Below are 15633 nucleotides of genomic sequence, written 5' to 3' on the forward strand. Positions count from 1 at the left end.
AAAAAGATATTCCATGCAAATGGAAATCAAAAGAAAGCTGGAGTAGCAATACTCGTATCAGATAAAATAGATTTTAAAATAAAGAATGTTATAAGAGACAAAGAAGGGCACTACATAATGATCAAGGGATCAATCCAAGAAGAAGATATAACAATTATAAATATATATGCACACAACTCAATACATAAGGCAACTGCTAACAGCTGTAAAAGAGGGAATCGACAGTAACACAATAATAGTGGGGGACTTTAACATCCCACTTACATCAATGGAAAGATCATCCAAAATGAAAATAATAAGGAAACAGAAGCGTTAAATGATGCAATAGACCAGATAGATTTAATTGATATTTATAGGACATTCCATCCAAAGACAGCAGATTACACTTTCTTCTCAAGTGCGTATGGAACATTCTCCAGGTTAGATCACATCTTGGGCCACAAATCAAGCCAAAGTAAATGTAAGAAAATTGAAATCATATCAAGCATCTTTTCTGACTACAATGATATGAGATTAGAAATGAATTACAGGGGAAAAAACGTAAAAAACACAAACACAGGGAGGCTAAACACTACATTACTAAATAACCAAGAGATCACTGAAGAAATCAAAGAGGAAGTCAACAAAAAATACCTAGAGACAAATGACAATGAAGACACAACAATCCAAAACCTATGGGATACAGCAAAAGCAGTTCTAAGAGGGAAGTTTATACCTATACAAGCCTACATCAAGAAACAAAAATCTCAAATAAATAATCTAACCTTACATGTAAAGGAACTAGAGGAAGAAGAACAAACAAAACCTAAAGTTAGCAGAAGGAAAGAAATCATAAAGATCAGAGCAGAAATAACTGAAATAGAGATAAAGAAAACAATAGCAAAGATCAATAAGACTAAAAGCTGGTTCTTTGAGAAAATAAACAAAATTGATAAACCATTAGCCAGACTCATCAAGAAAAAGAGGGAAAGGACTCAAATCAGTAAAATTAGAAATGAAAAAGGAGAAGTTACAACAGACACCGCAGAAATACAAAGCGTCCTACCGCTGAGCCTGCACGTCTGGAGCCTGTGCTCCACAACGGGAGGGGCCACAACAGTGAGAGCCCGCGTACCGCCATAAAAAAAAAAAAAAAAAAAAAAGGACAACCTGGAAGAAATGGACACATTCTTAGAAAGGTATAACCTTCCAAGACTGAACCAGGAAGAAATAGAAAATATGAACAGACCAATCACAAGTAATGAAATTGAAACTGTGATTAAAAATCTTGCAACAAAAAAAAAGTCCAGGATTAGATGGCTTCACAGGTGATTTCTATCAAACATTTAGGGAAGAGCTAACACACATCCTTCTCAAACTCTTCCAAAAAGTCGTAGAGAAAGGAACACTCCCAAACTCATTCTATAAGGCCATCACCCTGATACCAAAACCAGACAAAGATACTACAAAAAAGGAAAATTACAGACCAATATCACTGATGATTATAGATGCAAAAATTCTCAATAAAATACTAGCAAACAAAATCCAACAACACATTAAAGGATCATACACCATGATCAAGTGGGATTAATCCCAGGGATGCAAGAAGTCTTCAATATACACAAATCAATCAATGTCATACACCATATTAACAAATTGAAGAAGAAAAACCATATGATCATCTCAATAGATGCAGAAAAAGCTTTTAACAAAATTCTACACCCATTTATGATAAAAACTCTCCAGAAAGTGGGCATAGAGGGAACCTACCTCAATATAATAAAGGCCATATAAGACCACCCCACAGCAAACATCATTCTTAATGGTGAAAAACTGAAAGCATTTCCTCTAAGATCAGGAGCAAGACAAGGATGTCCACTCTCACCACTATTATTCAACATAGTTTTGGAAGTCCTAGCCATGGCAATCTGAGAAGAAAAAGAAATAAAAGGAATACAAATTGGAAAAGAAGAAGTAAAACTGTCACTGTTCGCAGATGTCATGATACTATACATAGAGAATCCTGAAGATGCCACCAGAAAACTACTAGACCTAATCAATGAATTTGGTAAAGTTGCAGGATACAAGATTAATGCACAGAAATCCCTTGCATTCCTATACACTAATGACAAAAAATCTGAAAGAGAAATTAAGGAAACACTTCCATTTACCATTGCAACAAAGAGAATAAAATACCTAGGAATAAACCTACATAGGGAGACAAAAGACCTGTATGCAGAAAACTATAAGACACTGATGAAAGAAATTAAAGATGATACCAACAGATGGAGAGATATACCATGTTCTTAGATTGGAAGATTCAATATTGTGAAAATGACTATACTACCCAAAGCAACTGACAGATTCATTTTAATCCCTATCAAATTACCAATGGCATTTTTTACGGAACTAGAACAAAAAATCTTAAAATTTATATGGAGACACAAAAGACCCCAAATAGCCGAAGCAGTCTTGAGGGAAAAAAACGGAGCTGGAGTAATCAGACTCCCTGACTTCAGAATATACTACAAAGCTACAGTAATCAAGACAATATGGTACTGGCAAAAAAACAGAAACAATAGATCAATGGAACAGGATAGAAAGCCCAGAGATAAACCCACACATGTATGGTCAACTAATCTATGACAAAGGAGGCAAGGATATACAATGGAGAAAAGACAGTCTCTTCAATAAATGGTGCTGGGAAAACTGGACAGCTACATGTAAAAGATTCCTAAATGTAAGACCGGACACTATAAAAACTCTTATAGGAAAACATAGGAAGAACAGTCTTTGACATAAATCACAGAAAGATCTTTTTTGATACACCTCCTAGAGTAATGGAAGTAAAAAGAAAAATAAACAAATGGGACCTAATGAAACTTCAAAGCTTTTGCACAGCAAGGGAACCATAAACAAGACGAAAAGAGAACCCTCAGAATGGGAGAAAATATTTACAAATGAATCAATGGACAAAGGATTAATCTCCAAAATATATAAACAGCTCATGCAGCTCAATGTTAAAAAAACAAACAACCCAATCCAAAAATGCGCAGAAGACCTAAATAGAATTTCTCCAGAGAAGACATACAGATGGCCAAGAAGCACATGAAAAGCTGCTCAACATCACTAATTATTAGAGAAATGCAAATCAAAACTACAATGAGGTGTCACCTCACACCAGTTAGAATGGGCATCATCAGAAAATCTACAAACAACAAATGCTGTAGAGGGTGTGGAGAAAAGGGAAACCTCTTACCCTGTTGGTGGGAATGTAAACTGATACCGCCACTATGGAGAACAGTATGGAGGTTTCTTAAAAAACTAAAAATAGGGCTTCCCTAGTGGCACAGTGGTTGAGAGTCCGCCTGCCGATGCAGGGGACACGGGTTCGTGCCCCGGTCCGGGAAGATCTCACATGCCACAGAGCAGCTCGGCCCGTGAGCCATGGCCACTGAGCCTGTGCATCTGGAGCCTGTGCTCTGCAACGGGAGAGGCCACAACAGTGAGAGGCCCGCATACCACAAAATAAAAATAGAATTACCATATGACCCAGCAATCCCACTATGGGGCATATACTTAGAGAAAACCACAATTCAAAAAGACACATGCACCCCAATGTTCATTGCAGCACTATTTACAATAGCCAGGTCATGGAAGCAACCTAAATGACCATTGACAGATGAATGGATAAAGAAGTGGTACATATATACAATGGAATATTACTCAGCCCTACAAAGGAACGAAATTGGGTCGTTTGCTGAGACATGGATGGATCTAGAGACTATCATACAGAGTGAAGTAAGTCAGAAAGAGAAAAACAAATATCATATATTAACGTATATATGTGGAACCTAGAAAAATGGTACAGATGAACTGGTTTGCAGGGCAGAAATTGAGAAACAGATGTAGAGAACAAATGTATGGACACCAAGGGGGAAAAGCCATGGGTGGGTGGTGGTGGTGGTGTGCTGAATTGGGTGATTGGGATTGACATGTATACACTGATGTGTATAAAATTGATGACTAATAAGAACATGCTGTATAAAAAAAATGTGATCAAAAGTATTCTATTGGAAAGAAGCAAAAATAGACCATATTTACTGTCTAAACTATATAATAATTTAATGATATTTAGCAACTATTGCAGATGTATTTATTATTGCAGCTTGTATTTGCTTTATCAATGCCTTTGCTTTGGGAACCAAAACAATAAAATAAAATAAAATAAAATCTGAAAAAATAAAATAAAATAAAATTAAATTAAATTAAAATTAAAATTAAAAAAAATAAAATAAGTGGGCCTAGGGTCTTTGAAGGTCTTTAAATGGCCCTAAAGCTAAGAAGTGAGCTAGAGAGTTATTCAACAATTAGTTGAGGGTCTATTATATTCTAGAAACTGTATAAGGGCTTATGGGGCATACAAATAACCAAAAGTACTACTTATGTCTCTTAGGAGCTAACAATATATTTGGGGAGTAAGAAAGTGACTTACTGAGCATTGATATCTGTTCTCATTCTCTAGCACATCATTAAGCTACAATCAAGCTCTACTACTGTTAGATGTACCATGGGACTGAGTTTGTCTAGTGGAATGTGGGAAGAAGTGATGCATACCACTTCCATATTTGGATACTAAAACCTCATATAAATATCCTCACTCTCTTTTTTTCTTTAACTCTTGACTGCATGTGGAGGATCCAGTGGAGGCTGCTGAAGCCCTGGGGGATAGTGGTTACACTAAATGGAATAAGCCTAGGTCCCGGAATGACTGCATGTATCAGAGTCCCTCTCCCCCATGCCTATATACTGTAAGATGAGCAAGAATTAACTTTGGCTGTTTATACCACTGCAATTAGAAGTATTTTGTTATAGCAGTTAGCATATCTTGAATAATATAGGGAAATTAAACTTAATCTCACATAACTTCAGTTAAAAAAAAAACTGTTGCTTAAACCATATAGAAGTTCAAAGTGCTAGAAATAACCTCAGTTTGGAAGGATCAAGTTAGGGATAATCATTCTACCAATGCAAAATGGTACCTGAGGCAATTGCTGATGGATTGTCACAGTCCCCACCACATACAAATCTTCCTCTTGTTATTTCTCCTCTCTTATTTACTTGAATACATACCTCCACATTTCATTTTTCTTTCTTCTTAGCCTTACTTTTTCAAGTGTATGAAAATCAGCCCCTTATACTACACATTTAATCTACCTTTTTAGGTTTACATTTTAAAATTTAAAATTATCTTTTAATGCATATATATTATTCTGTTAATTATATATAATTCCCATTCCATTTATTCTCAACCGTTGAAGTAAGTCCTCTAGGGCATACAAAGCTTTGTTCACATGTATTGTTTATTTTATGCATTTAAAAGACAGACATTTACTGAACATTAACTCTCTACCACGTACTAATCTAAGCAAGATAGATTGCAGGAATTAGTTCAATGGTTAAAGACATGAGCTTCTAGGTCACATTTATTTTGAGTTTAAATCTTTGCTCTACCACTTACTATGTGACCTTGGTTAAATTATTTAAACCTTAAGGTTCTTATCTCTAAAGCAGCAATAATATATCTGACTGCTTCATGGAATTGGTATATGGCTTAACTGAAATAATATACATGAAACACCAAGTTATAGTGGGGACTTAATGAACAATAGTTAACAATATCATTATTATTACCATGGTTACAACTAATACTAATATATCCGAATTTTTAAAAACCCTGCCCAAGGAGTTCAGTAGCTAGTAATGACCCTATAATTGGTCATAATTGATAAAACAAGGGAAAAGACACAACCATGGGCTGCATTTGAGCAGAGCCATAGTCATCTACACAGGCAGTGTGCTGAACCTCTGTAAGTGCACAAGCTCCACTTGCTCCACAAGCTCCAGGTAAAGGAAGCACAGAGGGTCCCAAACAAGGTGAACCCAAATGTATCCACACCAAGAGATGCCATAATTAAAATGGCAAAAGTTAAAGATGAAGAGAGAAATCTAAAGGCCACAACAGAAAAACAGAGTCATATACAGAAATCCCCATAAGCCTATCAGCTGACTTCTCAGCACAAACTTTGCAGGCCAGAAGGGAGAGTCATGATATATTCAAGGTGATGAAAGGAAAATCCTGCAACCTAGATATCATGTAGAATAGGAGGAAAGATTGAAAAACTTCTCAGAGAAGCAAAACTAAAAGAATTCAGCAGTACTAAACCTACCCTAAAAGAAATGTTGAAGGGTCTTCTCTAAATGGAAAAGAAGTAAGAATCCACAGGAAAGGGAAAATCATAATCGGAAAGGCAAATGTATAATAAGGATTGAAGATAACTTAAATAAGCCAATAAATAAATTAAAAGACAAAAAATGTAAAAACAACTATAACTACAATAAACAGTAAATGGTTAAGCATGAAGATGCAAAATATGACATCAAAAACACAAATAGTGGGGGAAAGGAGTAAAAATATAGATCTTTTAGAATGTGTTTGAAATAAATGACTACCAGTTTAAATCAAGTAAATACAATTATGGGTCAACATATATGAACTCCATGGTAACCACAAATCAAAAACCTGCAATAGATACACAAAAAACAAAAAAGAAAAAATCCAAGTATACTATGAAAGAAAATCATCAAACCACAGCAGGAGAAAAAAATACAACAAGAAATGAACAGAGAAGAACTACAAAAACAACTGGAAAACAAGGAATAAAATGACAATAAGTACATATCTATCAATAATTACTTTAAATGTCAATGTGCGAAATGCTCCAATCAAAAGTCAAAGGGTGGCTGATTGGGAAAACAAACAAACAAACAAAAACCTTCAATATACTGCCTACAAGAGACTCACTTCAGGGAAAAAGAAACCCACAGACTGAAAGTGAGGGGATGGAAAAAGGTATTTTATGCAAAAGGAAACTACAAGAAAGTGGCAGCAGCAATACTCATATCAGATAAAACAGACCTTAAAACAAAGGCTATAACAAAAGACAAAGAATGACATTATATAATGATAAAGGGATTATATAATGATAAAGGGATCAATACAAGATTGTATTGTATTGATAAATGCAATCAATATATATATCGAGCAAACAGACATAAAGGGAGAAATTGATGATAATACAATAATAGTAGGAGACTTTAACACCCCATTGACATCACCAAACAGATCATCCACAGAGAAAATCAATAAGGTAACAGTAATCTTAAATGATACAATAGACCAGCTGGACGTAATTGATACCTAGAGGACATTGCATCCAAAACAGCAGAATACACATTTTCTTCAAGTTCACATTGAACATTCTCCAGGAGAGATCACATCCTCAATAAATTTAAGAGGATAGAAATTACTTCAAGCATTTTTCCATCCACAATGATATGAAACTAGAAATCAACTACAGAAAGAAAAACTGGAAAAGAACAAACATGTGGAGACTAAACAACATGCTACATGGATCAATGATGAAATCAAAGAGTAAATCAGAAAATACCTCAAGACAAAGGAAAATGGAAACACAACTTTGAAAATCTATGGGATACAACAAAAGCAGCTGTAATAGGGAAGTTTATAGCAATACAGGCCTTCCTCAAGAAACAAGAAAAACGTCAAATAAACAACCTAACTTACCACCAAAAAGAATAAGAAAAAGAAAAAAAAAAGCAAAGCCCAAAGTCAGCAGAAGGAAGGAAATAATGAAGATCAGAGAAGAAATAAATAAAACAGAGATCAAAAAACAATGGAAAAGATCAATGAAACCAAGAACTGGTTTTCTGAAAAGATAAACAAAATTAATAAACCTTTAGACAGGCTCACCAAGAAGAAAAGAGAGAGGACCCAAATAAACAAAGTAAGAAATGAAAGAGGAGAAGTAACAACTTATACCACAGAGATATAAAAAATCATAAGAGAATACTATGAATGGTTATATGCCAACAAATGGACATCCTAGAAGAAATGGATAAATTTCTAGAAACATACAGTCTGTCAAGACTGATTCAAGAAGAAATAGACAATCTGAACAGACTGATCACTAGAAGTGAAATTAAATTTGTAATTAAAAGAACTCCAGGAAACAAAAGTCCAGGACTGGACAGCTTCACAGGGGAATTCTAACAAACATATAAGGAAAAACTAATAACTATCATTCCCAAACTATTTCAAAATATACTAACATTTTTATGGAACCACAAAAGATCCATAATTTCCAAAGCAATCCTGAGAAAAAGAACAAAACTCCCAGACTTCAGACTATACTATAAAGCTAAAGTAATCAAAACGTACGTTATTAGCACAAAAACAGACACATAGATCAATGGAACAGAACAGAGAGCCCAGAAATATACCCATGCTCCTACAGTCAATTAATCTATGACAAAGGAGGCAGGAATATACACTGGTGAAAACACAGTCTCTTCAACAAGTGGTACTGGGAAAACTGGGCAGCCACATGAAAAACAATGAGATTAGAACATTTCCTCACACCATATACAAAAATAAACTCAAAATGGTTTCAGGTTTAAAACATAAAATCACAAAACTTATAGAAGAGAACAGAGGCAGAACACTATTTGACATAAATAATAGCAATATTTTCTTGGATATTTCCTAAGGCAAAAGAAATAAAAGCAAAAATAAACAAATGAGACCTAATTACACTTAAAAACTTTTGCACAGCAAAGGAAACCTTGGACAAAACAAAAAGACAATTTACAGAATGGGAGAAAATATTTGCAAATAATGTGATCAACAAGGGGTTAATATCCAAAATATACAAACAGCTCATACAACTAAATACTAAAAAAAAAATTAAACAACCCAATCAAAAACATGGGCAGAAGACCTGAATAGACATTTCTCCAAAGAAGACATACAGATGACAAATAGGAACATGAAAAGATGCTCAACATTGCTAATTATTAGAGAAATGCAAATCAAAACCACAATGAGGTATCACCTGTCAGAATGGTTATCATGAAAAAGCCTACAAATAAAAAATTTTGGAGAGGATGTGGAGAAAAGAGAACCCTCCTACACTGTTGGTGGGAATATAAATTGGTGCAGCCACTATGGAAAACAGTATGGAGGTTCCTCAAAAAACTGAAAATAGAACTACCATAAGATCCAGCAATTTCACTCCTGGGTATATATTCAGAAAAAATGAAAACTCTAATTTGAAAAGATACATGCACCCTAATGTTCATAGCAGCACTGTTTACAATAGCCAAGACTTGGAAGCAATGCAAGTGCCCATCAACAGATGACTGGCTTAAGAAGATGTGTTATAAAAAAAGAATGAAACACTGCCACTTGCAGCAACATGGATGGACCTAGAGAATATTATGCTTAATGAAATGTCATACAGAGAAAGGAAAATACTGTATGATATCATTTATACGTGGAATCTAAAACAAAAACAAATGAATGTATATGCAAAACAGAAACTGACTCACAGATGAGAGGAAACTAACTTGTGGTTACCAAAAGGTAGAGAGACAAATTAAGGTATGGGATTAATGGAAACAAAATAATATTTATATAAAATAGATAAGCAACAAGGATATACTGTATAGCACAGGGAATTATACCCACTATCTTATAATAACCTATAACAGAGTATAATCTGCAAAAATACTTAATAACTATGCTGTACACCTGAAATTAACAAAATATTGTAAATCAACTATACTTCAAATTTTTTAAAAAAGGTAAATAGGTAAATGTGACTCCTCTGGTTAATCTTTCCTTGTCAGTCATAAAGTCCCTATAACTTTGCATGGATATAAGACCTTCCATTATGTAATCTACTCACTTGTTCATTTTCATTTTCCTCCCTATTCACCTCACACCTCAATGAGATTGAACTATTTTCAGTTCCTAGAACATACAATGCTTTTGTTCAAAATATTTCCCCTGCCTAGGCCTTTTCTCCTTGCTTGCCAAACACCTACATGGATTGCAGGATTCTACTTGTACCTCATCTTCTTTCTGAATTCTCTCTGTATACCTCTACTCCTTTCATCAAGTAGAACTGTGCTCTGACTTATTTGTGCCCAACTGTTCACTGTAATAGTCTATTACACCCATTTGTGTTCATATCTCTCTTGCCTACCAGACTGTTAGCTCTATGAAGGTAAGGTAGAGATTCTTGCAAAGAATGAGTCCTGGTAGATCTTGCCTTGATGACCATTTCATGGCTCCAGACCACACCTCTATCTTGTCATGCTCAATATGAAATAGCAAAGGAAAGAGACTTGTTGCTTAAGAGCATGGCCTTGGAATTAGACCTGGGTTCCAGATGTGCCATTTATTACCTGAGTGACTTTTATCAAATTACTTAAGCTTCCATATTTCATTTTATCACCCACAAAAGGGAGATAAAACATACTTCATAGGATTTTAGGTAGGATTAAATGAGGCAATGCCTAACACTCAAAAATATTATGATTACATTATTATTATTATTATCCTTTATGTGGCTATATAGTTTGTTTTAGAAAAGTAAGAAAACGCATATCTTGTTTAAAGAGTGAGGCATAAATCCATTTGGAAGAGTAATTCTTTTTTCCTGTTTTATATGTTACAGAGGAAAACAGGAATTTTATGACAATCTTTTCTAATGTAAATGATTTTATTTTTCTAAATGGGCTTAAAGCAAGGCAAATACCCTCCATTAGTTGGATGTAAATTTAGATTATGAAATACATTCATTCATCTGATGCTGGATTTCCAGTCCACTAAATTGGTCACTTCAAGACGTATTCCTTTTCTTTTTTTCTTCTGGCTGTCTCTGCAACTTCATCCAATGTTCCTACCAAGTGGAACTGCTGCAACACCCTAAATGTGGTCTGCTAATCACCCACCAAAGCTTCCAAGAAGTTTTTTCTCTGCCTAGAATCACCTTTTCCCCTATAGCTAACACTCCATCTCCAAATTCAGCTCAGTGGTTATTTCAGGATGTTTTACCACATCACTATCATTCTGTTTTTTTTCTCCCTTATCTGTGTCCCCAAAGCACTGTGGCATTTATCATTGCATTGGAATTGTCTATTTACTTTTCTATCTCCTTAACTAGAGCACCTATTCTTTGGGGTAGGTGCCATAAACTTCATATTCCCAGACCAGCAGCATCAACATGACTCTCTTAGACTTGTTAGAAAGACAAATTCTTGGGCCCCACCCCAGACCTACTGCAACAGAAACTCTGGGGGTGGAACCCGGGAATCTCTTGCTCTATAATAATGAGAGTGAAGATGGCAGAGTAGGAGGATATGGAGTCCACGTTTCCTCACAACTAGGACACCTAGCAGGCACTGGTGGGGGACCACGGACACTGAAGGGGATGGGAGGAACTCCCGAGCAACCGGATAGGATGTTGGGGGGAAGGAGGGGAGAGGAGAAGTGGAGGTGGGTGGGACTGGCACCCCTGAGGAGCAGCTAGGGGAGGGGAGGGGTTCCCACAACTGGAATGGCCCACCTAGGAGCAACAGGGATGGGGAGAGACCCCCCAGGAGAGTGGAGGATGGGAAGGGAACAGCCAGCATTTCCCCTGCCCACTTGGAGCCTGGGGAGCCTGCTGTGGTCCCTGGCTTGATCCTCTGCCCACCGAGGCCCCATCTGGCCACGTGGGTCCTGAGGGTGTGGGAGGAAGGGAGGGGGGAGGGGGAGAGGAAAGGTAGAGGCCAGACTGGACCAGTGCCCCTGAGGGGTGTCTGGGGGAAGGGAGGGGTTCCCACACTTGAAGGGGGTCCACCCACAGTGAGGGAATCAATGGGGAGCCTGTTGAGGTCCCAGGCCTGATCCTTTGCAGTCCAAGGTCCCCTCCTGGTGAGCGGAGCCTAAGCCCCGCCCCCACACGCCCACCCAGGGCCTTACCTCTGCACTCCACACTCTGAGGCACCCTCCGGCCAAGCTATCTTTTGCAGCCTAGCGGATCCTAAGCCTAGGCCCCTGTCCCCACCTAAACCCCAAACCTGCCTAAGCCCTGCTCCTGCCTAAGCTCCGCCCCCACAGCCAAACCCTTATCTGGCCCTTTTTCTTTTTTTCTTTCTTTTAGGTTGTGGTTGTTGTTTCATTTATATTTTTATTTTTTCTAATAAATTTTTTATTTTTCTAATTTTATTTTAGTTTTTACTCTTTATTATTGCTCTGCTCCTTTTGGTTTGTTCTCCCCCCTTTTATTTTATTTTTTTGCTATTGTAGTTCTGTTTTACCTTGTTGTTTCACTTATATTTATATTTTTTCTATTATATATGTTTATTTTTCTAATTTTACTTTATTTTTTATTCTTTATTATTGTACTGCTCCTTTTCTTTTTCTCTATTTTTGCCACACCATGTGGCTTGCAGGATCTTGGTTTTCAGGCTGGGGGTCAGGCCTGAGCTCCTGTGATGGGAGTGCTGAATCCAAACCACTAGACAAACAGAGAACTTCAAACCCCAGGAAATATTAATTGGAGTGAGGTCTCCTGAAGGTCCTCATCTCAGCACCAAAACCAGGCCCTACCCACTGCTTGCAAACTCCAGAGCTGGACACCTCAGGCCAAACAACCAGTAAGACAGGAACACAGCCCCACCCATCAAAAACAAAAAAAAGAGATGACAAAAAAATATGTTACAGATGAAGGAGCAAGGTAAAAACCTACAAGACCAAATAAAGGAAGAGGAAATAGGCAACCTACCTGAAAAAGAATTAAGAGTAATGATAGTAAAGATGATCCAAAATCTCAGAAATAGAATGGAGGCATGGGTTGAGAAAATACAAGAAATGTTTAACAAAGACCTAGAAGAACTAAAGAATAATCAAACAGTAATGAACAACACAATAACTGAAATGAAAAAGACAATAAAAGGAATCAATAGCAGAATTAATGAGGCAGAAGAATGAATAGTGAGCTGGAAGGTAGGATGGTGGAAATAACTGCTGAGGAAAGAAAGAAGAATGAAAAGAATTGAGGACAGTCTCAGAGACCTCTGGGAAAAAATTAAAAGCACCAACATTCATATTATAGGGGTCCCAGAAAAAGAATAGAACGAGAAAGGGTCTGAGAAAATATTTGAAGAGATAATAATCTAAAACTTCCATAACATGGGAAAGGAAATAGCCCCCCAAGTCCAGGAAGCACATGGTGTCCCATACAGGATAAACCCTAGGAGAAACACACCATGACACATATTAATCAAACTAACAAAAATTAAATTCAAAGAAAAAAATATTAAAAGCAGCAAGGGAAAAACAAAAAATAACGTACAAGGGAATCTTCACAAGGTTATCAGCTGATATTTCAGAAGAAACTCTGCAGGCCAGAAGGGAGTGGCAGGATATATTTAAAGTGATGAAAGGGAAAAACCTACAAGCAAGATTACTCTACCCAGCAAGGATCTCATTTAGATTTGATGGAGAAATCAAAAGCTTTACAGACAAGCAAAAGCTAAGAGAATCCAGCACCACCAAACCAGCTTTACAACAAATGCTAAAGGAACTTATCTAGGTGGGAAACACAAGAGAAGAAAAAGACTCACAAAAACAAACCCAAAACAATTGAGAAAATGGTAATAGGAACATATATATTGATAATTACCTTAAACGTGAACGGATTAAATGCTCCAACCAAAAGACACAGACTGGCTGAATGGATACAAAAACAAGACCAGTATATATGCTGTCTATAAGAGACCCTCTTCAGACCTAGGGACACATACAGACTGAAAGTTAGGGGATGAAAAAAGATATTCCATGCAAAAGAAAAACACAAGTAACCTGGAGTAGTAATACTCGTATTGGATAAAATAGACTTTAAAGAATTTTACAAGAGATAAGGAAGGACATTACATAATGATCAAGGGATCAATCCAAGAAGAAAATATAACAATTATAAATATTTATGCACCCAACATAGGAGCACCTCAATCCATAAGACAAATGTCAACAGCCATAAAAGGGGAAATCGACAGTAACACAATAATAGTGGGGGACATTTACCACCCCACTTACACCAAAGGACAGATCATCCAGTCAGAAAATAAGTAAGGAAACACAAGCTTTAAATGACACAATGGACCAGATAGATTTAATTGATATGTATAAGACATTCCACCCAAAAGCAACAGAATACACTTTCTTCTCAAGTGCACACGGAACATTCTCCAGGATAGATCACACCTTGGGTGACAAATCAAGCCTCAGAAAATTTAAGGAAATTGAAATCATATCAAGCATCTTTTCCGACCACTATACTATGAAATTAGAAATCAATTACAGGAAAAAAAAACTGTAAAAAACCACAAACACATGGAGGCTAAACAGTACACTGTTAAATAAGCAAGAGATCACTGAAGAAATCAAACAGGAAATTTTAAAATGCCTAGAAACAAATGACAACAAAAACACAATGACCCAAAACCTATGGGACACAGCAAAAGAAGTTCTAAGAGGAAGTTTATAGCAATTCAATCTCACCTCAAGAAACAAGAAAAATCTCAAGTAAACAATCTAAAATTACACCTAAAGCAACTAGAGAAAGAAGAACAAAGAAAACCCAAAGTTAGTAAAAGCAAAGAAATCATAACGATCACAGCAGAAATTCAAAGGATAATAAGAGACTACTACAAGCAACTATATGCCAATAAAATGGACAACCTGTAAGAAATGGACAAATTCTTGGAAAGATGCAACTTTCTAAGACTGAACCAGGAAGAATTAGAAAATTTAAACAGACCAATCACATGTAATGACATTGAAATTGCAATTAAAAATCTTCCAACAAACAAAAGTCCAGGAACAGATAGCTTCACAGGTGAATTCTATCAAGCATTTAGAGAAGAGCTAACACCTATCCTTCTCAAACTCTTCCAAAAAATTGCAGAGGAAGGAACACTCTCAAACTAGTTCTACGAGGACACCATCAAATCACTCTAATACCAAAACCAGACAAAGATATCACAAAAAAAGAAAATTACAGATCAATATCACTGATGAACATAGATGCAAAAATCCTCAACAAAATACTAGCAAACAGAATCCAACAACACATTTAAAAGATCATACACCATGATGAAGTGGGATTTATCCAAAGATGCAAGGATTCTGCCATATGTGCAAATCAATCAATGTGATACACCATATTAACAAATTAAAGAATAAAAACCATATGATCATCTCAACAGATGCAGAAAAAGCTTTTGACAAAATTCAACACCCATTTATGTCCAGTGGACATAGAGGGAACCTATCACTACATAATAAAGGCCATATATGACAAACCCACAGCAAACATCATTCTCAATGGTGAAAAACTGAAAGCATTTCCTCTAAGATCAGGAACAAGACAAGGATGTCCACTCTTGCCAGTATTATTAAATAGAGTCTTGGAAGTCCTAGCCATGGCAATCAGAGAAGGAAAAGAAATAAAAGGAATACAAATTGGAAAAGAAGAAGTAAAGCTGACACTGTTTGCAGATGACATGATACTATATGCAGAAAATCCTAAAGATGCCACCAGAAAATTACTAGAACTAATCAATGAATTTGGTAATGTTGCTGGATATAAAATTAATGCACAGAAATCTCTTGCATTCCTATATACTAATGATGAAAAATCTGAAAGAGAAATTAAGGAAACATTCCCATTTACCATT

The sequence above is a fragment of the Physeter macrocephalus genome, chromosome 1 (assembly GCF_002837175.3).
Source record: "Physeter macrocephalus isolate SW-GA chromosome 1, ASM283717v5, whole genome shotgun sequence".
NCBI lineage: Eukaryota > Metazoa > Chordata > Mammalia > Artiodactyla > Physeteridae > Physeter > Physeter macrocephalus.